This window comes from Balaenoptera musculus, chromosome 11, assembly GCF_009873245.2.
Source record: "Balaenoptera musculus isolate JJ_BM4_2016_0621 chromosome 11, mBalMus1.pri.v3, whole genome shotgun sequence".
In the NCBI taxonomy this organism is placed as follows: Eukaryota; Metazoa; Chordata; class Mammalia; order Artiodactyla; family Balaenopteridae; genus Balaenoptera; species Balaenoptera musculus.
The window spans coordinates 88,483,570-88,507,910 of record NC_045795.1 but is presented as its reverse complement, the minus strand read 5'-3'; the positions used below and the strand labels follow the sequence as shown (position 1 = coordinate 88,507,910).

Genomic DNA, 24,341 nt, shown 5'->3' with positions numbered 1-24,341 from the left:
ACTGAATTAGCTCCTTCAAATGGCGAGGAGTTCATTTGATGAATCACCACAAGTCTCAGGGCACTAGAGTGGACAGAAGCTGGTCGATAGGGCAGCTCATTCCCATTTCTGAGGAGCTTAGCTGCTCGGGCATCGGGATTCTACTGGGGTGCAAATCATTTAGCAGGGAAATTGACACAAGGATCTACTCTCCAAATTTCCCTCACTTTGCACTATGTTTTGAACTGAATATTATACGGTCCTCGTGTTTCAGGGTCATTCTGAATTCTACGGGGAAGGATACTCTTTAAACATCTGAACGAGATGATAAAAAAAAACTGTCATTAAGGATTGACAGCTGATAGCAGTTTACCTGGTAGTTGAATGGGTAGAAGGCAACTCAGAAACCCTTGAATCAAAGCGGGGGGGGCGGCAAACTCTGCTCACAGGTGTCTTTGGTTTACCTTCCACATGGACTTTTTTTGAAGGCCTGAATTAGCTTCCATTGCTTAAACATTAAGAGTTTTAACAGTAAAATTCAGATTTCTGTCCTTTCTCTGAAAATGTAGAAAGTCTGACAAGACTAGTCCTGCTTTGGCATCTGGCAATGATCTTCCAGGGCGTGAAATCAAGGGCAGTCATCAGTTAGATCCCTTAAACTATAACTTGCTTAATAAATACTATCCTGTAATCAGCCTCCACTGACTAAACTCCTTTGAATTGTTCTTGCAAATCGCATACCCTCCAAACTTCACACAGCTTACTTAGACAAAACATCACAGGACTCCTTTAACTGCCCCTATAGATAACACCTCTGACTGATGGGTTACTATAGTAACAACTGCTTAAACTGGAGCCAGTCTTGCCCAGTTCAAACCGGTGGAGACCACCGACCTGTGTGAGTGTCCAATTGTCCGTCTTTTGACAACAGACGGCTCAGAACCCCACCCTCAGCTCACATTAACTCTACCACTTTCTGAACATGCATCCCATGGAGATGTGTGTAACTCAGGTACACCTGCACAGAACACTGATTACTTCACCATTTTCTTGCCTCCAACCATCCCTCCCCATGCCTAAGACCACCCTGCTTCTTTATCCCATAAATATCCCAAGCCCTTCACCTTGGAGGACCCTTGTTCTCCCCTCTCCTCACTTGTCTGCCTCATGAATAAACCCTCTGTCTGTGACAAACCTTGGGGACTCAGTGTTTGGCTTGTTGCACGTCGGGCAAACAAACCTCATTCAGTAACAAGTAGAGCAGAGGTTTCCAGTTTAGAACAAGCTGTATTCTCCAGGGCATCAGTCCCCACTCCTCCCTATCATCTTATACCTCTCCTGATGCTCACCCCTTAGCACTTAAATGTGTGATTCATGCCCTGTAACTACTGCAGATCTTGGTTGTGAATATACTTAAGCTATTAAAACTCTCACGCTAAATTATTGACTTGAAGAAGTTATGAAGAATACATATTGTTCAATTTCTTTGTATTAAAATATTAAACACTGAATTATACTCCATCAATAGTGGTACTTTCTATTATTATCATTTTATTCAAAATTTATTTTTCCTTCTAAATTTGATTTAGGTCTTTTAGAGCCGATTCTTTGTGTCTCATATTTTTAAATAATTATTCTATTCTTTGTATTTGAAGTTTGACAGATACATTAAAAATCAAAGAGACATACAGTTTTAAGGCTGGAATGTTGCTTCGGTATCATTCAGCTCCAACGCATATATTTTACAAGTAAGAAATCTTAATAAATGTGTGACCTTTTGAGGGCACACAGGTAGTGAATATGATATTCAATCATGGAATATGATTGCCCAACCTCAGTAAATGCTCAACTTTAGTAGCAACTGGCATTACCTATTCCATGATGCTTCACGAGGGAGAAAAAACTACCGTTTTCTGAATATAAGAAGTTTCTCCCATTCTCTCCCCCATCTCCCTCCCTTTTTTCTATCTTTTCTTCTTCCTTCCCCCCCTTTCTTCTCTCCCCTCCCTCTCTTCCTCCTTTCTCCCCATTTTAAAGACCCAATATTTAATTCTTACCTCCAAGTAAACTAAACATCATGCTAAACAGATAACATTTCAGTGGAGAGCAGTATTGGGTGATATTTGTATGCAATTTTGTTTCATTAGGCTTGTATTATGCAGTACTGGACCTTCTTTTTGTACAATGATCAAAGGTAAAAACATGGGTTGTGTCCAGACCAGCTAGCTGAGAGGCAGAACTAAGTGACCAAACCACTGTGGGATTTAACAGCTTAGCTCATCGTTCAGATGATTCACATTTATTTCTGGAAAACAAATTCAGTACAATTAATTTAATAAGTAAAAAAGGGGGCAGACAGAATGGTTTCTCAAACTGTCACAAACCAGATTTCCAACAAGCTGGTGGTTGCAGAGCTGCTGAGACCTCATGGAAAAGTCTGGGAAAAATAATTTCATTTAAAAACCATTTTGGCTTTCCTAATCTTGTTTGTTTCTTATTGCTCTTCTCCCTTATTTTATTAGTAATGAAATTTATAGGAAAATAAGAGTGTCTCCTTCCGTGGAAAGCTTTTATGTAGATCTTCTCCTTCCACCATCCAATGCGTTGAGTTTTTGAGATCAACATTTTGAACAAGTGTCACACACTACACCCCAGTGTCGATGAGGTAACTTTTATAAATGACCTCCCTGTCTTGTTTGTTTGGTAAGCTACAGTGGTCTGCAAGTACCCATACATGTATGGGTCTCTGCTGTCATACTGGCATGAGAATGTGATTTAGCAAATATTATGGTTTGGGAGGTAGTGATCCCAAATTGGACAGTAATATGCAAATGACTTAAAATGTAAGATGGAAGTGGTTATTTCTAATGGCGTTATATAGACTTATGTCTTCTTTTAAGAATGTAAAGGAGGGCTTCCCTGGTGGCGCAGTGGTTGGGAATCTGCCTGCCAATGCAGGGGACACGGGTTCGAGCCCTGGTCTGGGAGGATCCCGCATGCCGCGGAGCAACTAGGCCCGTGAGGCACAATTGCTGAGCCTGCGCGTCTGGAGCTTGTGCTCCGTAACAAGAGAGGCCACGATAGTGAGAGGTCCGCGCACCGCGATGAAGAGTGGCCCCCACTTGCCGCAACTGGAGAAAGCCCTCGCACAGAAACGAAGACCCAACACAGCCATAAATAAATAAATAAATAAATAAATAAATAAATAAATAAATAATTTAAAAAAAAAAGAATGTAAAGGAGAAGAACCATTTTTGGATATTTCAAAAATTTACTTTTTATATTTTATTTACAGTTTTTGGTGTATTAAACATTGTGTGCACGTATGCAAAAACAGCCCTGCTAAAATTTTAGAATACAGATTAATTCCTAGAATCCCGGGCCCCGCAGCCAGAGTGGGGCCCAGGAATCTACATATGTAATTAACATCCCAAGTCATTCTTGTACTCATTTATGCAATTATTCAATTAACAAAATCTTGTGACAAATATTATGCTCTGTGCTTGGTACTATGGATAGACAAAGCCCCTGCTTTCGTAAATTGTTTTAATACATAAATAAAAAGATATAAAATGCTTGGTAGCCACAAGAGCTATGAATAGAAATCAGATAGGGTAGAGCAATAGCAGGCAAAGATGGATGAGATAGCAAGATGGGATATTCAGGCAAGACCTCTCTAATAAGATGTTGTGCATATAAATGGCTCAAGGACCAAAACCGGAGAAAAACTTCCTTTGAACAGGCTAAGGAAGAATATAACTGACGTCTTGCTTTTCAGCTTACACATGGTGTCAGATACTTCCTACGTCTTCAAATGTCTAATTTCTCTTGGTACTTAACGGTTTACTCTTATTTCCCTGCAATTCCTATTTCCTGCTACACACACACAACACAAATCACCCATATTTTTATTAGAAAGACATTGGCATAAGTTTAAAACAAAGAAGATGTGGCACAATTGTAGTATTTAAAAAAAAAAAGACAGTTAATGAATGATGTGATAAAATTGCCAAAAAGTTGGTAATCCTAGGATATAGTAAAAGAAATATGGTATCTAGAATAAAGAATGTGATTGTCACACTTTACTTTTTTCCCCTAAAGGAACACCTAGACATTTTTATCCAGGCTTAGGTGCTTAAATTTAAAATTGATTCAGACATACAGCTTATTCAGAGGTGAGCCCCCAAGGTGGGAGGTGGGATGGACACCACCTCGTGGAAAGAAAGGCTGAAGGAGCTGGGGATGTTTTCTGGGGAAAAAAGATAACTCAAGTGAGACCTAAATCCTCTCTTCAAACATCTGAGTGTCACAGAAAAGGAATTCGATTTTGTTTTCTAGGGGCCCAATGGGCAGAACTGGGAGAAACAAATGAAAATTCCTGGGAGAGAGATTCGAGGCTTGGAGTTACACAAACATGGACTTGGAAGCCTCAGGAAGGAGCCCTCTTATCAGAGGAGGTGACGTAGAGGTTGATGACCGTGTATGGGAATGATAATGCAAACGCCTTCACGCCCCAAAAGAATGGTTGAATTAAAGGACAGCTGAGGTCCTGCTGACTCCTATGACGCATGACTCAGAATTCCATGACTCATAATAGTAGGACTGACTGCCCAATGAAACAATAGTCCCTCTTACTCTCACAGGCCTCTCAACCCAGAAGGCATGTTGGTGCTGCCTGGACAGATACCCGTGTGAGAAGAACTGAACAGCTGAAGTTGATGCAGTTGACCTTTAAAAGGGCCCTATGTGTCCTTCCAGGGCTTGTCCACCCCCTTTTGGGGGCCGCCCTCTCCCAGCATCCATCGTCATCTCCCACGTGGCCCCAAAGACATACAAACACATCCCCAGAACATGCTGCCTCTTTCGGAACCACTCAGCCTGGGGTTCCCCAAGAGTCTATCTTCCTCAAGGGGAGATATCAAACTAACAAAATAAACAAATTCAATGTTTCTCAAGCCATTCAAGTGATACATTCATGATTTTTTTCATATGCGTGCATTACTTGCACTTATTTTTAATTGACTTACTTTTCTATTTAGATTAAAATATCTTAAGATAATATGTTCTCTCACTACTACAGAATGGGAAATCAGCACCACATCCCATAAAAATAAATACACTGAAACCTAAACAATTAAATTCTAAGCAGACATTGTGACCAGCTGAATCTTGGATTTTGGAGTCTGGTCTCTTTTTATGAGAAAGAGATGGTAGAAAATGTTAAAAATTTATAAAATCATGCAAGCACAAAACTAGTTTTTGACTTAATCCAAAGTACCAAAAGAGAATGAAAAAGGAAAAATATTTCATTTATATGTCTGCTATTTAATTATACTTAATCTTAGATTATCTATGATTATTTTATACTCCATCAGTGGTACTCATCCCATAACTAATCAAAGCTAATACCCCCATGTTAGAGAAGACATGAAGCCTTAACCTCTAAAATTACCCAGGTGGACAAAACTTTAAGGTGAGAATGCCAGGCACCATGGAAAATCCATGGAGAGATCTTTAATCACCTACATATTAAGTCCTCCCTTGAACTGGAATTTCCATGTAAGGACAAACACAGACACAGGCAGGACTCAGTTCTTGTTTCTAATGTAGTTCCCTTTTGCCTAGATACCAGGGCCGACAATACAAGGTTGTCCAGTCCAAGTCGTTCACTCATTCAATCATCCCAAAAATATACTGGGCAACCACCATATGCCAGCTGTTCTTCTAGGCACTGGGAATACAGCACTTAAAAGACAGATGAGGTTCCTGGCCTCACCTCCGAATCTGCCTGGGAACTGAGGACATTTCTTCCTTTGTCTACTCTCACACTCTCACCTTAATTCCTGGGATCTATGGTCTCATTTCCAAAAGGACAGGGAAGTAATTAGAACTATACAGCAGCATTCATCAATACTGCTTTTGCTTCTTCACTTTCTTTGGGCTTCTGCTTAGAACTAAAAACATGTTAAACAAAGTAAGAGAGTTCCATGCCTCGGTTTGTGTGTATGCATGACAGAGAGAAGAAACTACAAAAGAGAAGCAATATTCATGAATGCAGTTTAAAAATATAGTAGAACTTTGATTAAGTATTCTATATCCTGGTCCTTTATTAAATCTCCAAATATATTTATATCACCAGAGCATGTCATTTCACCCATTACACAGTAAAGCAGAGCTTCTCCTTTTGAGTGATGTACAGCCATTGTACAACTCGAAGGAAGAACTCTGCATAGAATACAAATGAATGGTATTCCCTGAAGTTGTACAAGGCAGCATTCTTGCTTTGGATGTAGGGAAGAAGGGCTTACTTAGGGCAGTGGTTTTTCCACCAGGGGTGATTTTGTACCTTCCTTATAGATATTTTAACAGACTAATGCTTCTCAACGCCACTTGTCAACTAAAATCATGGGTAGAGGTTGAAAAGAGCACCCACACCCACCACAACAAGAAATAGCTATCTGGGCTTCACCTACAAAGTTGGAATGGCTGCCCAGAGAGCCTTAGATCTAAAAAGTGCCACAGGAAATTATGATAGGCAGTCAAAGGTGAGAACTACTGTGCTAGGTTGCCAGGAAACACTGGGGGAAATCAACGCAAGAAGATACAGCTTGCAGCATATACATGAATCATTTATCTCTGCAGTTTCCATATTTCAGATACTAAGCTTCTTCCACCAGGCACTGACACTTGCCCAAAATAAATGAAAACCTTTAGCATTTACACTTTTTCCCAGAGAGTATACCTAAATAATTAGCGTGTGTGTTGTGTGTGTGTGTGTGCGTATACACACACACATGCCAGTTATCAGATACAAAGAGGACATGGTGCCCATCTGTGCCTCTCTGTGACCTAGAAGTTACTGAATTCTAAAGGTCATTTGAATGACCCCAATCGTAAATCAGTGTGGTATAAACTATAATCATTTCAAATGTCAGAAAAGGTTTTTATAATCTCATGAAACTCTAGGAAATATTCCCATTGCCTTTAAATCATAGCAACTGGAACTCTAGCCTTTTTAGTGGATAAAGAAAGATATTTCTTAAACTACACACAATTGACTAAGTCACAACTAATAACTCAAAACATCCTTTTCCCAGAAAACAACTGCTTTTTGAGACTATAATTATAGTAGCAAGCCAGTGAGAAGGTTAAGAATGAAAGGGTCTATAAATAGCATTCTGAAAGAAAACACAAATTCAACTACAATTTCATAGGGCAGAAATGGGCTCCAAAGGGCGGAGCCATGGTAGCTAGAGATAGGGAGAGGCGAATCCTGGTGCATGAGCAGAAAAAAGGGTAGAAACAATTGAAAATACAAGTCTAGCTTCTTTGCACGGCTTACAAGGCCCTGCACGGTCTGGTGCCTGCCACCCTCTCAAGCCTCTCTCCTCCCAGCATCTTGTGTTCTAGCTTTACAACGGTCATTTTTAAGACCCTAGAAACAATCTAGCTCTTTCTCTGCTCAGACTTCAGAGCTATACTTCCTCCGAGCCTGAGGGTCTCAGCCAGCTTTACCTCCTCAGAGAGGCCTCTTCTCTAGCTGGGGACGAATCTTCAGAAGTTACCATAGCAGGTTTGTTTCCCTGGGAAGCAGACTCTGGTCTATTAATGAGCTATCTGAGATCAATGCATGAGGAAGGGATAGCAAGGAAGTGGAAGTGGACAAAGGGAAAAGCTGAGCTGTGACACAGCATAAAGAGAATCCTCAGCCCACCCTCCAGGGAGTTCTGAAGTGGGCATGATCCTTAGAGCTGTTCTAATTTGCGTTAGGGTCCTGGGTCTTTATCCCTCTACATCAGGCAGTAGATGTCTCCCTGGAAAGGAGACATGACCTTGAGCAAGGGGGTACTCTCTTCATCCGAGGCAATCGTGACCCTGTCTGGGTGCTTACATGTGAGGGCTGGTTGCTGGCAGCACTCCAAGCGACAGACGGAACAGCTGGTTCTCAAAGGCTGATCGGAGTGGAGCGTTACAGAATCTACCACTGTGACTTTATCTCACTGCTCCTCCATTCTCTCATTTGTAAAATGAGGATGATACTAACAATCTCAAAAGATATACAATATCTAACATGATGAATGACTCAACATTAAGTTCTCAATGAATGTTAAATTTGCATCTTTACCTACTCTATTCAGGAAAAAATGTGGATGCAATTTTGACTAGGGAGCATTTTTTCAAAAGACGATTCCTTTCTTTCTCCCTTCATCCACTGACTCACCCAGTATCAACTGAGTGGCTACTAGGTGTTAGGGATTTTCCAATATGCGAGGAAAGAGTGTTGTAGGTTCTTGTCCAAATGGAGTTTACACTTTAGTAACAGGAAGAAAGAAAATAACCATGTAAATAAATAAGTAATAGAACACTGTTAGGAGTAATAAATGTTAACTGAAGGTTGAAGAAATGTGTTTCTTAAAAAGCTGTATTATTGGACTCATTAATGGGTCACATAAACCCAAATCAAACTAACTTAATTAAGGGAATTTATTAGCCCACAAACAAAAAACATATAAAAAGCAGAGGGAGAACCAGCACCAGGGGCCTCTGAATTCTGCAACCCAAACACCATCAAGCCATCTTGCTTACTCTTACTTCTGTCTTGTTTGTTTGTAGCATCATTCTCTGAGACTAGCTCTGTTATTCCAGCGTGAGTTCAATAAATCCCCAGCGAAGGATGCTGAATATAACCAAACTGGCGTTACGTGTCCCATCCTCTAAGACTGTGGTGCTAAGGGAGGATGACTGGATCATAATTCGACAGGTACACAGCCTCGTAGCCAGGGCAATAAAAGTCATGTTGTTAATAATTATCGAGGCCTTGCCATGTAGAAAATACAATGCATTTACATAATTGCATCTATTAAAAAATAAATTCTGTAAGTACTATTATCTCCTCTTTACTGAAGAGAAAACCAAAGCTCAAAGAGATTGAGTAACTCACAAAAGCACACATTATTAGTAAGTACTGAAGGTCAAATCCAAACCCACTTCAATCAGATCTCCAAAGCTCATGCTCATAACCACTAGGTAATTAGGCCATGCTAATGTTGGTTACTATATAGTTATATCATAATCAGTGTACTTATTTCATTACCTTAATTAATCCATGCTAATCGGTCTTCCATCCAACATGAAGGCATGATAATTGGACATTCACAAATGAAAAGCATATCCATACCAAGGCCAGTAAAATGGGACATGGCATAAGAAAAAAAGAGCAGAGGAAATCAAGATGAAATACCATTTAATGCTATAATCGTTGAGGCCAATCAGACAATGATTGACCAATTTAACCATATCTAATTCATGTCAGGGGTTTGCATGCTTCCATTAAGTTAGGAGGAATCTATATTACATTGGCAAATCAGTGAGGCACTGTAAAATGTACACTAGTCTAGAAGCTAGGAGATATAAGATCTAATTCTTATTCAGTAAGTATGAATTTGACTTTGAATGAGTCAACATCTCAGTTTTCTAACCCATAATTTAGGGACAGTAGTCCCTAGGCTGTCTATTTAATATGTTTACTATGTATTCCCTAAGGGTTAAGATAAAGAAAAATAGAAAAGCACTTAGAGTATTTATCACACAAAACATGAGGGTGAGTTTTTAAAATACCAAGTAGAAAAAACATATATCTGGATTCTTTCTTATATCTGTAGCACTAGAAAAAAAGATTAAATGTTTAACATAATACAGACAAAAGTAAACTTTGTAAAGCTGAAACATGAGTAATTTAAGTGAAGCATAAACAGAGTGAAGAAGATGCTCCAATCAAACCAAACACTTATGTACTTAAATAAATAACAAGGTGTAAAATAAATCATTTTCCAGATTTAGAAATGTTATAGAATTTCACTTTGACCAAAATAATCTTAGAAGTATTCTTATGCATTTTATAAGAAATAAGAAGACACTTTTCTAGAGGTATTTCTACATGTTATGGTGGTTGAAAACTTTGGCCTGAAAGCTCGTTTTTTATCCTTTGATTTTACAGTCCAACTCAGCTTGATATTTTTAGTTGGAAAATTAAGTTCATTTTAAAGAGGACTGTAAAAACGTGACAATTACAAAGGGAATGATTTGAGAAACCAACCATAATGGGAAATTAAACATCCTACCGAAATCCTTTAATGGCTTTTTAGCAGAAGAAATATGTGCTATAAAATTTAATCTAAGATAATAGAAACTTCTAAAATGTGGATTATAGAAATGTAAGTAAAGTTGCTAAAAGGTGGAACTGTGCTTCTTTTCAAAATCTACTTCCCTAAAACAATACTTTCCCTAACCTGACAGCATATAGACTTCCCATACCTGGAATGAAATTTCCAGCTTTAGATTTGCCTGAAAAATCATGGAACCATTAGAACAGGAAGGAAGCTTGCAATCTAAATCCAACACCCTCCATTTTATAGAAGTATGAAGTTGGAACTCAAAGTAATGAAATGATATGCCTAAAATCACACTACAAACCAGTGCTAGACGTCAAGGTGATGGTGGTGATGATGATGACGATGACAGCTACCACTTATTGAGACAATTCTGTGATGTAAGGGTTATGATCAGAAGCCTAAGGTTCGGAGAGGTGAACTAATTTTTCAAACCCATTCTCTTTATCAGTTTACTGTCTACTGCACTGTCCTCTGCCCTGTATCTGGACCCCTTTTCCACCACCACTTCCCTTCCAAGAAAAATGAAAGCGTGTTAATAAAATTCTCTAATCAAATGGATCCTTCTTACCTTCCCTTCTGGCCCAGTTTATTTCCTACCTCTGATCAGGCATCAGTTTCTCAGAGGAGCTCTCTCTGACCTTCATAGGTCAAATCCCCATTTAACTCTCCTTAGTAGCATTGATCAGAGTGGCAATTTCACATTTTTTTGCATGATAATCTGATCAATATGCGTCTACCCTAATAGAGATAAGCTTCATGAGGGTAAAAACTGCCTGTTTTAGTTTGCTGCTGTATCCTCAGCCAAGTGTCTCTTAACAGTTAAACAAAAATCATTGTTGAATAAATAAATTTTTAAAGAATGTTTAATTCCGGGCTTCCCTGGTGGCGCAGTGGTTGAGAATCTGCCTGCCAATGCAGGGGACACGGGTTCGAGCCCTGGTCTGGGAAGGTCCCACATGCCGCGGAGCAACTAGGCCCGTGAGCCACAGCTACTGAGCCTGCGCATCTGGAGCCTGTGCTCCGCAACAGGAGAGGCCGCGATAGTGAGAGGCCCGCGCACCGCAATGAAGAGTGGCCCCCGCTCGCCGCAACTGGAGAAAGCCCTCGCACAGAAACGAAGACCCAACACAGCCAAAAATAAATAAATAAGTAAATATATTTATTAAAAAAAAAAAAGTTTAATTCCTACAAATGAATGAAGCATCCTATATTAGACAACTGTAAAGTGATTTATAAGATTTATTTTGCTTTTACTGTCATTTTACACGTGGCACAGGTTTAAAATGTTAAAAAATATGTAAAGTATGGGTGACAGGAGAATATAATGTATAGAGATATTGTACACAGTTAAGGAACTTGCTATACTCACAACATGGAGTGAAATACCAAAAATCACATAAGGGTTGATTAACCGGTTAACAAGCAGTTAACAATTAGCATGGTAACATGGACTGAAGTCTCTGACCCAGCCCAAACTCAAAAGACAATAGTTACTCAAATATAAAATAATTTGCCTTCTGTTTCCAGTTGTGAAAAGAACCCTGATATAGACAAGAAAGGGCCGCAAATAACAGGAATCACTGCCTAGAGTCTGTTTGCAAGTAAGTTACTTAAGCTAATGGTGCCAGCTACTCTCGATCTCAAAAGCTGACCTCACACATACTATTAAAAAAAAAAACAAGATTCATTTTCACTTTTCTAATAGTGCGTGCTGTCCTTAAGAAAGGGAGATTATACTGTTCAGCGTTCTTAGAGAGCTTTGATGCATTTCTCCTTCTCCCTCCTTCTCTTGCTTTTTTTAGGGCAGGGAATGTTGTGGCGTCTGTGGAGGCCCCAATCTTTGATCTCTGTGCGTAAGGCTTCTTTCCATGGCAGCGTCATTTATGACAGGCTAAATTAGCCTTTGATCAGAGGCTCTGATTTACTTCCTACTTCCCAGTTTCATCACCAGGCTCTCAGATGCGCCTGCCCCTCTGTCCTCCCCAGTTCAGGTGGTGACAGAAGTGATGTATTTCATTGCTTTGCTTCTTCTCCAAGGCCTCAGATATTTGCACACATGTGCAGTTCAACAAAATCTGCTGTTTAGGGGAGATGCCTACGATTTGTCTCACTGTTATACACGGTATTGTTCCCCAACATGGATTGCCTTAGGGCAAAAATGGCATTTTGTTGAGGAAACACATTTTTCTCTCTTCATTGGATTTTACTCTAAGTCATTTGTTTGCTTGTGCTACATATTTCCATGGACATTTTATTTGTGCAGTAGGTCATGTTGCTACTTGAAAAGTCCTTTTAAATAACAATATAAGATCTATAGTGTCTGTTTATTAAAAAGATCACCCAAGTTTTGCTGGGTTTCAGTGTCTCTTTGTCTTTAATATTTTTATGGTCATTTTACTTCAGTCTTTTCTCTGTAAAGGAATAGCAACATTTTTCCTATTGAAAAAAGGCTCTGCCTTCTGCAATTGCATAGAGAAAATAAGTAAATGATTAGAAAATGGCTAAGAAGACTAAACCCAACCCTATTAAAATGTTACAAACCAACAGACTGGCAATAACAACAAAAACCTGCAAAATGATCACAACGCTTGGCTTTAAAATAAAATTCTTCACATAGTGCTCATTCTACAATCTTTTGATTTTGAGACGCCATTTCCCTAGTGACTTAAAAATCTACCTGTAGCATTTTAACAACATATTTGCATATCTCAGCTTCCCTCTGGAGCCTTACTGCGTTTTCATGCTTTAGAGATCGCATTTATTTGTGTACGTGATTTGAGTAAAAGCAACTGTAATAAGACTCCAGTTGAAACAAACATGTTTTTGGCACCTAGATACCAAAATTATGTGTGCAAACTGGAGGTAATCCAAAGAACAGCCACGAGAATGATGGAGGGAATGAAGTGCTTGGCTAAGGAAGAAATGCAAGGCTTCTGAATGTCTCTAGAGTGGATAAACAACAATAGAGGAACAAAACAGCCCATAAATATTTAAAAGGTGTAAACATCAACTTTTACAGAGGAGAGGAATGATTAATTCTGGGACAAGGGCATGGAGCTAGTTCTGATTCTCTTATATCACAGGAAGGAAAAAAGAAAAGAAAAAGGATACTGTTTAATATCATCATTTTGGAGTATGCAATATTAATTACTTATGCAAAATATTTTAGCATCCAATGGAATCTTATCGTCTCTGAATGCCCCCTTTCAAGAGATGCTGAAAAATCGACACTTAATTATTCAAAATAGGGGAACTTCTTTCTGAGGAGATCAATTTTACTCAGCTTCCACTTAGGATTTCTTGAGGAGAGCCTTTCATTTTGGGTAAGACTCATTCAACAATTCCTCACGCTTTTATTTCAGAATGGTCCTGAAGTGAATTAGCCATAGGCAATGCCAATCCGGGGCCTCTTAGCCAGGTGGGGATATTAAAGAGAGGAGAGTTAAGGGAACATTAGAATTCATCAGAAACCAAGTTTAAGTGAAACTAGAAACTGCTAGCAAGATTGCCTAGACTATAGGACCCAGAGAAGCAATCTGAGAATTTAGCCCAGTAGGTGTCCAAGGAGTGACCTATCAAGAGAATCTTTCCCTCCCTCTGTTCTTCCTTTTAAATCTCCCCATCCCCTACCTTTATAAAGCATCTAGTGGGTGCTAGGGTCTATGCTCAGTGGTAACAAAGCAAATATATATTTGAACTGGGCCCTGCCCTCAAAGACATATTACTGAGACAAATGTGTAAACAAATAATTGAAACTTAGAGTAAGGTCTGTAAACAGAGAACAGACAGAGGCAGGATCAGCCAAACAAGCTGCATTTGTGCAGTGTATTCATCAGGTTCTCCAGAGAAACAGAACCAATAGGATATATATAGGGATAGAGAGAGACGTATTACAGAAATTGTCTCATGTGATTAAGGAGGCTGAGAAATCCCATTGTCTGCTGTCTGCAAGCTGGAGAACCAGTAAAGCCAGTGGTATAATTCAGTATGATTCCAAAGGCCCAAGAACCAAGAATGCTGATGACTGAGAGCAGAAGATGGGTGTCTCAGGTCAAACAGAGAACAAATTCACCCCTCCTCTGCCTTTTTATTTTCTTCAAACCCTTGGTGAACTGGATGGTACTCACTCAAATTGGTGAGGGTGGTTTTCTTTATTCAGTCTACTAAGACAAATGCTAATCTCCTCTGGAAACCCTTACAGACACACCCAGAAATGATGTTTCATCAGCTATCTGGGCATCCCTTATCCCAGTCAAACTGACATTTAAAATGAACCACCACAGGCAGTAAATGCAGCACACTGCACTGAGAATATTTCAAAAAGGACAGGCTGTTATATCTTGTTCTGCCCAGAGTATGGGAGCCAAGCCGTGATGTAACTGAGCATGCAGAGTGCTCTCTGAGAGGAGACATGGATTTCACTGGAAAATAATCAATACCTTTATGACAACTTCACAGACCAGCAAGCGAAGGCAGCTATAATCTTCTCTCACATAATAGCACTATACCAAGATTTAAAGGAAAATACTACTCTCTCTTACCTCCTCTCAGGACCTGCAGCCTAGTCTTTGATATAAAAGAATATTCACCCAAATCCATAAATCAGTAGGAGGAGCTGTGTGTAGACATAAGCACCATCAACCAGTCTCGGCACATGACCCAAGGCGACTCACCATATTTAACAGAGCACATATTTTATTGTGACCTTCTGCTACAAAAATACAGTCTCTATCATTCAACTACTTAAGCCTTCTGTTAAGATGTGTGGATAGTATCATCTTCGGATAAAGTATACATAGGTATGGTAATGATTAAAATGTATAGATAAACCTATGTTAATGTGCTATGCACAAAGTCAAGGTCATATGACCCACCTCCTAGAGAAATGGAAATAAAAAGAAAGATAAACAAATGGGACCTAATTAAACTTCAACGTTTTTGCACAGCAAAGGAGACCATAAACAAGATGAAAAGACAACCCTCAGAATGGGAGAAAATATTTGCAAATGAAGCAACTGACAAAGGATTAATCTCCAAAATTTACAAGCAGCTCATGCAGCTCAATATCAAAAAAACAAACAACCCAATCCAAAAATGGACAGAAGACCTAAATAGACATTTCTCCAAAGAAGATACACAGATTGCCAACAAACACATGAAAGGATGCTCAACATCACTAATCATTAGAGAAATTCAAATCAAAACTACCATGAGGTATCACCTCACACCAGTCAGAATGGCCATCATCAAAAAATCTACAAACAATAAATGCTGGAGAAGGTGTGGAGAAAAGGGAACCCTCTTGCACTGTTGGTGGGAATGTAAATTGATACAGCCACTATGGAGAACAGTATGGAGGTTCCTTCAAAAACTAAAAATAGAACTACCATACGACCCAGCAATCCCACTACTCAGCATATACCCTGAGAAAAGCATAATTCAAAAAGAGTCATGTACCACAATGTTCACTGCAGCACTATTTACAATAGGCAGGACATGGAAGCAACCTACGTGTCCATCGACAGATGAGTGGATAAAGAAGATGTGGCACATATATACAATGGAATATTACTCTGCCATAAAAGTAAACAAAATTGAGTTATTTGTAGTGAGGTGGATGGACCTACAGTCTGTCACACAGAGTGAAGTAAGTTAGAAAGAGAAAAACAAATACCGTATGCTAATACATATATATGGAATCTAAAAAAAAAAAAAAGGTTCTGAAGAACCTAGGGGCAGGACAGGAATAAAGACGCAGACATAGAGAATGGACTTGAGGACACAGGGAGGGGGAAGGGTAAGCTGGGATGAAGTGAGAGAGTGGCATTGAGATATATACACTACCAAATGTAAAATAGATAGCTAGTGGGAAGCAGCTGCATAGCACAGGGAGGTCAGCTCCATGCTTTGGGACCACCTTGAGGGGTGGGATAGAGAGGGTAGGAGGGAGAAGCAAGGGGGAGGGGATATGGGGATATATGTATACGTATAGCTGATTCACTTTTTTATATAGCAGAAATGAACACAACATTGTAAAGCAATTATACTTCAATAAAGATGTTAAAAAAAAAGTATAGACTGTGCTGTAAACAAGTTCAAATACATTTGAGTGTTGAAAAACACAACAGCAAAATCAGTATTCATGTATTGTAGTCTAATCAGAGTCTTGGGGATTATTTCACCCCATATTTTTAATTCTTGAGAGGTTGTATGGGGGGACTCTCTAAATCAGAGATTCTCAAAAGAAAATTAATGCTAAAGTATGTTTGTGTGTGTGTGTGTGTGTGTGTGTGTGTGTGTGTGTGCCTATATCTCCTAGGACTATGATTCCCTAAGGACCTCCTGGAAGCTGCACAGTTGAATTTCTCAAGCTCTACAACGAAAATGGATGGCAAGGGAACTTATTTTGTAGAATTAAATAATGATTTGGTTGATCATCAAGAGGAACACAAGAAAATAAACATAACTCAATAAAATAAAGAATGCATTGTTATGAGTGAGCAGTTGTTTTGCAGGTTGCCATCCATTTTCATGATGTCAAAAGACACAATTATTAATACATCATCATGACACAACCCCAATTAAAGTTCCTCATGGTAGCATGCTAACATCTTATTTTAAAAATTTAATACCCCAGACATTGTATTTCATCCTTTAATTTCTGAAAAGATTTACCTAGGTTTCTTAGGATCTAGAAATTCATTTAGAATGAAATCATAAAAGTGTTTTAACATAATAAATGTACTCCTCATAACCAATCATCATCAAAGGATTCGATTAATCAGATTTCAGGAAGAGTTTTCTCTAAGAATATGAGTATATATCGCAAATGCTTTTTAATCTTCTAATAGACCAGCAGATTCACTGGAGTTAGAAAGACTGCACAGAGTAGCCTCTTGCAGCAAGTTCCAAAGGGAAGATCTAAATATAGTGGAAGGGCAAAATCACTCCACTGAATGAGACGGAGAGCACAAGTTATTCAAAACACACACGCAGTTTCCTCATAGACCTCTTCTTGGAATAGCCCCACATTTGTTTAGAAGGCCCCTCCTGGTTACCAGGCAGCAGGTAAGCTAGCAATGACTCAGAAAGTCAAGGAGTTCCACCTCTTTCCACATTGTCTTCCTTATAGCTACTAAGATCCCAGTATACAACCAACATATAGAAAGATTTTGCACGTACCCCAAAACATCTTAATCCTACAGGAATCACATTCTTTTGCTAACAAAATGTGCTCTTGAGAAAGTAAAAAGAATATTATTCTTTCATTGAAAAAAATACCATTTTTTTCTCATACAAAAAACTAGTGAACATAACAAAAAAGCAGCGGACTCACAGATATAGAGAACAAACTAGTGGTTATCAGTGGGGAGAGGAAAGGGGGGAGGGGCAATAAAGGGGTAGAGGATTAAGAGGTACAAATTATTAGGTATAAAATAAGCTACAAGGATGTATTGTACAGCACGGGGAATATAGCAAATACTTTATAATAACTATAAATGCAGTATAACCTTTAAAAATAGGGAATCACTTTATGGTACACCTATAATATTATGTATCAAGTATACTTCAATCAAAAATACTGTTTTTTTTCTCAAATTACTTTGTCTTTAAAAACTAATAATGATAGTAAGGGTTGACATTTACCGAACAATACTATGGGCTCAACACAGTGCTAATAAGCATTATCAAAATAATCTGATTTAACCCACACCTACAGGAAATTACAACTATTTTTCTAATTTTATGAATTTGGAAATGGAGGTTTAAAAGGGCTAAATAGCTTCCCCACAACCAGATCCTTGTGTATCTGGCCCTTAAAAGTAGACTTTTTCTCACTCTTCCAAACCCTTTGAAATTTGTTACAATTCAGCCTGGTACTGCACAAAGAATTTGAAAAAGCTCCAAAGGAGGATTCAGGTCAGATTTCACACTGATCCAAATCCAAGGGACAGTTACTGAAGCTGAAAGCCCTTCAGACCATGAAGGGGTGAGCTCTGTTTGACTGATGAAAATATAGGTTTTCTCACTAAAACTTCAAGCCTCCTAAGAAGCCAACCTGCTCAGATCCCAATGGAGAAATTCATTTTTCTATTAAAAATGACATTTAGGTAAATATCATCAAGATGCAACTTTCAAATATGCCCAGAGGTCAGCTAACAAGAAAAATAACTTTTAGTTATTCTGCTCTTTCGAAAATAAGCCATTTTAATGGAACTCCAAAAGCAAAAAACAACTCACATTATATATCTGGTCCATATCCTGGGTCACTCTCTATGGCTATATTCTTCTACCAAGCATTGCAATAATTAAATGCATTCAAAATGCATAAAGCACCTGATTAAGGAAAATATTCTTACCAGGAAATTAAGTTCCCTTTAGTTCCACTATGATATGTCTGCAGCATTAACACAGGGTCATTGTTCGTAGTTTACAGCACCTAGAGACAGATTAGAAAGTTGTAATTTTAGAGATAATTCCCATCTAAGGATCCACTTTTAATTTTTACCTTTTCCCTGTTTAAGAAATTGATTTCATTTTTCTTTCTGTTCACCCCTCAAAAAAATTCCCAAATACCTAAACAATAGCATTGCTCTGTCGCTGAGGATAAAACACATCCTCTAGACTTCTATCTATGAATAAATGAAGCAGAGATGCAGAAAACAGCCACATAATTACTCTTCTTATTGAAAGAATTATTGACGTGTCTTTTCTCGAGGATTCAAGTATTTTGCAACAGACCACAATTTGTGCGAATTTCTACTTGGCGGTCCTCCATGAACTGTTTTTCACAATAACCATTTGCTTTTGTCTGAGGCTGTGACCAATCTATCAAAATAAAACTGTATAGACTAAAACGATGAGAGCTCTATCAGGAAGCACTCTCCAAGATCAGAACTCTACAAATCAGAGTTAACATAAACCTTCCATTCAAGAGGCCATCTCTCACCCAGGTGTGTTATCATCAAGCCTCCCATCTTTTAAAAAATCAACATGTGAAATGAAGGAAGTGTTTCAACCAGGATATACAATCTTTTTAATGTTAATTCCCAAATCCTTTGAGAATTGGCTCCCAATCTCTAAAAGACTATTTATAAGCTTTTTTTCTGAATGCCATCCTAAGAGTACATCTATGAAAAGCTAAGATTTTCTGTTGAACATAAGGACGTCAAAATAAGTCAAAGATTTTTCTCATACCAGTTGTCTTAACTTAATGAGTATCATTCAGAAGAGCTAAATTCCATCTAGTAATTCTAACTAATTCCTGTAGAAACTACTAAAGAGATTTATAAAACTACAATATCTTTCGCCTCAAGAAAAAGAAGGATAGCTAAAATATTCAAGCAACGCACTTCCTTTCTGTGCATTAATTGCCAATCTCTTTGGCCTTATTCCAAAAGTTGTTGCCAGAAAGTTATAAACAGATTGCAATGCCTCTGGAGAGAAACTCACACCAATACACTGAAAAAAATTCCACCCTGGCAAGTATGAGAATAGTCCCCACTGCTTTCCAATTGACCAAGTGACACACTGTACAGACTGTGCCCTGTATACTTCTGTTTAGTGACCTCATTTCAATCCCTTTAGGCCAACTTCTGACACTGTTATAATTTGCCTTATTATAACAAAAAGAACTGTTTATGGATGACTCACAAAGCGCAAAACATTTAATATGGCTCCTAACCAGTGGGATCATGGTACACTTAGCTTGAGTATAATTGTATTTATTGAGGTCTACAGGCTAATAGAAGCTTTTTCTCTAAATACAGGAATATAAAAACTGGCCGTCATTTGTTGTACCCAGAATCCTCTGTGTTTCAGTAGTCACCCCGTGGGGAAAAGAAAAAATGACATGTTTCCGCGTGTGGATTCCAAATTAGATTTGCTGATTGTCCCGCCCCATTTACTGAGGCTAAAGTTAAATGATATAATATAGGATGTCCTCTACTTATCCCAGTGATAAAGAATGTCATAAATTGGGTATATTCTACAGCCAGGGAGCCACTTTTATGGTTTCCATATTAAATCTCTCTAAGACACCTCTTCAAAACCCACCCATCTCATATACCTACTGCAGGTGGTTCTTCCCAATGGGTCTCACATTTTTACCTCTGTCAATGACACCCATGACAACAGGGATCAGTGCCTGTGCTGAATTATCCACACTCTCGCTTAGCAATTTCAAGATAGTTGTTTGGCATCAGGCATGGAGTCTGTAGCTACTGATCAAACTTATTTGTATGCTCACAGCAGCAGCATATGCCTGCTGAGCTCTCATCTGCTTCATTCAACTTTGGTTGAGAAGGTACTCACATTAATCACAGATATAAGTTCTATGCTGCTAATCCAGTCATTCTGTGTGTGTGTGTGTGTTTGGTGTCGGTGTGTATAAAGAATTATTTCTGTACTATTAGGGCTCCTTTTATTCCTTCATGTTGTAGGTGTATGATCTTCAAAAAGGGGTATGCAGACAATCCCTTAGAATGCAACAAGTAATACTAAAACATATATATGTATAACTGATATTGAACATATATATTAAGGCATATAGTTTGATATTAAAATATCCATATACACATATATGAGCATATATGTTATTTTTATCACATTGTATCTCATTTTTTTAAATTTCTGTCTGCTTTTCTGTTTTCTTACGGTAAATATTAGCACACTGTGAATCTGTACAATTTGGGATATACATATGTTGGAAGTATAGGCTCAAATATTATTATGAGAAGGGTCCACACATACACACACATACTACACTACTGAAGTCTAAGAAAATATCTTTCTGGTTCTACTTTTATTATATTTAGCAGGATATATAATCTTTTGAATTTGTTTGTTTAAAGCCTTTACCCTTTCTCCCATCACCAGATATTAGTATCACAGATACTAATAGCTTCTTTTCCATTCTTAGAGAAAAGTTGCTTGTTTATTTTTCAAAGTCCCTAAGTTTTTCTACTTAAGATATATTAATAAACATACCTACCAAATGTTAAGGGAGGAATGAGGAATACTGAAAGGAAATCTGAAGAATTTAGAAGCATAGTAAAGTAAAATGGGCATTTGAGCCCTTGTTGGTTGTTTGCTTTTCATTGAAAAAAAAAAGGACAACTGAAAGAAACTATAGTGTAGGCACATCAAACTAATTAAGTTAAACTCAACTCACTTGAGGAAAAAATAACAGAGAGAGAAAGTACACTACAGGGAAAAACAGAACTTTCTCAAAGTAAGAGGCAGTTAAAAAATGCATTGGGGTCCACCCAGTGAACAGTGAACCCATGGCAGGTATAAAACAGGAGCTTTGAATCAGCTGAATTCAGGTCTACATGCCTTCCTGATATGAACATCTTGCTGCTCTGAAGTTATTTAGAATGTGAAAATAGTATTTTTCACACAATATGTCCCCTACAAGCAAACCTATGACTTCATAGGTGCTCAGCAAAAGAAATGGTGATCTCTTACAATGCTGGGGGAAAAGCTGGCTATATAAGAATTATTTAGAGATAACATGCAATTTTTCTACATGGCACCATCCTAGGATGCTTTTAAGGTGAATTCTCCTTACCACTGAATTTACAACAAATCATATGTAAACTGTAACTGCATTCTAGACAAAATTAGCAAGAGACCAATGGCTATCATAAATATTCCTGCTAGCTTCTACTCTGTATTAACACAGTGAATCTTGAGCTCCATAATATCAAACCTTGATTGTCGCTGTAATCCCAGTGCCACTGATTGGCAACATAATGAAGCTTAAAAAATACATTTTGGATGAATTAGTGATTGAATGTATAAAAGCTACACATATCAAAAATTAGTGGTCCTTCAGTTCTTTAACCTGACAGTCATAGGTGTGAATGTCACTCTGATAGAGGCGGAAGGAGCACATTAACCACTGTATTTGGCAAAAGAGACATGGAAGCATAAGGAAAAAGAGCCAGAGGAGCTAAAAATAAAGTGAGTGTGCACTTACTCACAGTGTGATCTTTGGCTAATCACATAACCTTTCAGAACTCCAACTGTCTCATCGGTAAATAAGGGATAATAGTATCTACCTTGCAGTACAGGGTTGAGGGAGAGGGCTAACATGTACAAATGGCTTAGCTCAGGGATGGGACCTACAAGGTGTTCAGTGACCAGAAGGGCAGCACAGATCTCCATGATCACCCAGAGGTAGGCAGTGAGGCTGGGAGGGGCCCCTGATCAGTGCCCCCCACAAGCTCAAACTCAGCCAATAGGTGGAAACCACATCCTAGGATAGGCACCTTGACGGCTGCTGTATAAGCTACCTGGGTGGACAGTACATGCCTTATTCTCATGAGACAGAAAAGGATTTCTTTACAATATTTTTTTTGGCAACTTTGTGAGTTCCTCAAGGCCAGGAAAAACACTTGTTTTATTAATTTTTGCCTCCCTCAGACTCAAGCACAGTGGCTGTCAAGGTGTCAAACCCTGGTTGCTTATGAAATGTACATCGAATGAAAATGCCTATTTTGTGTGTGTGTGGGGGTGTGTGTGTGTGTGTGTGCATGTGTGTAGTGTATTTGGAATAAAGTGGATATTTTTTCTTTCCTTTTTCCTTTTAAAAATGTACCTAATCTTGGGCTTCCCTGGTGGCACAGTGGTTAAGAATCCGCCTACCAATGCAGGGGACACGGGTTTGAGCCCTGGTCCAGGAGGATCCCACGTGCAGCAGAGCAACTAAGCCCGTGCGCCACAACTACTGAGCCTGCGCTCTAGAGCCTGCGAGCCACAACTACTGAACCCGCGAGCCACAACTACTGAACTCGCATGCCACAACTACTGAAGCCTGTGTGCCTAGAGCCTGTGCTCCGCAACAAGAGAAGCAGCTGTGATGAGAAGCCTGTGCACCTCAATGAAGAGTAGCCCCTGCTCGCCGCAACTACAGAAAGCCCCTGCGCAGCAACGAAGACCCAAAACAGCCAAAAATAAATAAATAAAATAAAATAATTTTTTTTTAAGTACCTAATCTCAGTCTTTGACCACTGGAGAGTTTCTAGTGATTTATAAAATAGACTGAGAGCACCTCAGCTTCTAGTCAATATTTGGGTCAATATCCCTAAGACGTTGTTATCAACTGACATTTACTTGGCATGAATGAGCTCTTGATTCAAATCATGGAGGTCCATACCCTCAAAAATGTGTGCCAAGATGCTCGATTCAATTCTGTTGAATGAATATAGTATCTTTTAAAAAGGAAGTGATATGTGATGCACATAATATTCTCTAGGATATAAGCTGGTGGTACAGTAGAAATGAACACACAACAGATATTCTTCAATATGCCTAACAAAAAATGCACAATAAAATGAAAACAAACAAATGTTTGCTTTTGGAAATTATTTACAAGCAAAAGCTTACACAAGCAATATGAAGATGTTGAATTTGTTCCTACAAACACTTCTGGAAGAATACTCTGAAAGAGTCCCTATTCCTGATCATTAGTTTTAGTATTTGTTGACTAAAAAAAATTATTGACCCCCTACTAAGGAACAATTGAAGACATACTGGATGCTGGATGCTGTGCTAAGCAATTTATGGATTATCTTATGTAACAGAGTGCCCTCTAAGTTAGGTAGCACTGACCATAATTTTATAGATGATTAATGAATTCAAATAGGTTAGTTAGCCTGTACAAACTCACAGTAAGTGACACAGCCAAGATGTGAACCCAGTCTGTGTAACTCCAAGCCCATGCCTTTACCGACTAGCTTACCTTCCCTACCACATCATTCATGTCAAGCACCATGAGTTTGAGAAAAGGACTCCATAATAATTATTTCTCTAAGTTCTACCACATTTTTTTTGTCCAATCACATTTTAAGATATACATTCAACTGTCCTAAAGATGCTAATAGCATAATATGGTGAAATCAGTAAAGAATATTCCAGGGCAATCAGACGACCTAATAAATATTATTCCTAGCTCTGTTATTAACATTGCCTATTAAGCGCAAGTTTTTTAACCAGTTTGGGTCTCAGTATCTTCATCTACAACATGGGAGTGTCAACAGTGATTTCGAGTTTCTTTTTGTCTCAGAAGTCTATAATTACAAGAAAAAAAATTCTCTGATAATGGAGTTGAAGGAGGTACACAGAAGATCAATTAAAATATTCAAGAGGCTAGGATCATGAGACATACAAGGGAAGACTAAAAAG

The 24,341-nt window shown here is 38.5% G+C and overlaps 1 protein-coding gene across 9 annotated transcripts in view; it reads right to left on the bottom strand.

Moving 5' to 3' along the window:
- CHL1 (cell adhesion molecule L1 like) overlaps positions 1-24,341 on the bottom strand; it is a 202,911-nt gene that overhangs the window by 139,163 nt on the left and 39,407 nt on the right. For all 9 annotated transcript variants that reach the window (XM_036869264.1, XM_036869258.1, XM_036869265.1 and 6 more), the window contains one exon: positions 18,512-18,591. The gene's annotated coding sequence lies outside the window, so the exon portion shown is untranslated. The remainder of the gene's footprint in view (positions 1-18,511; positions 18,592-24,341) is intronic.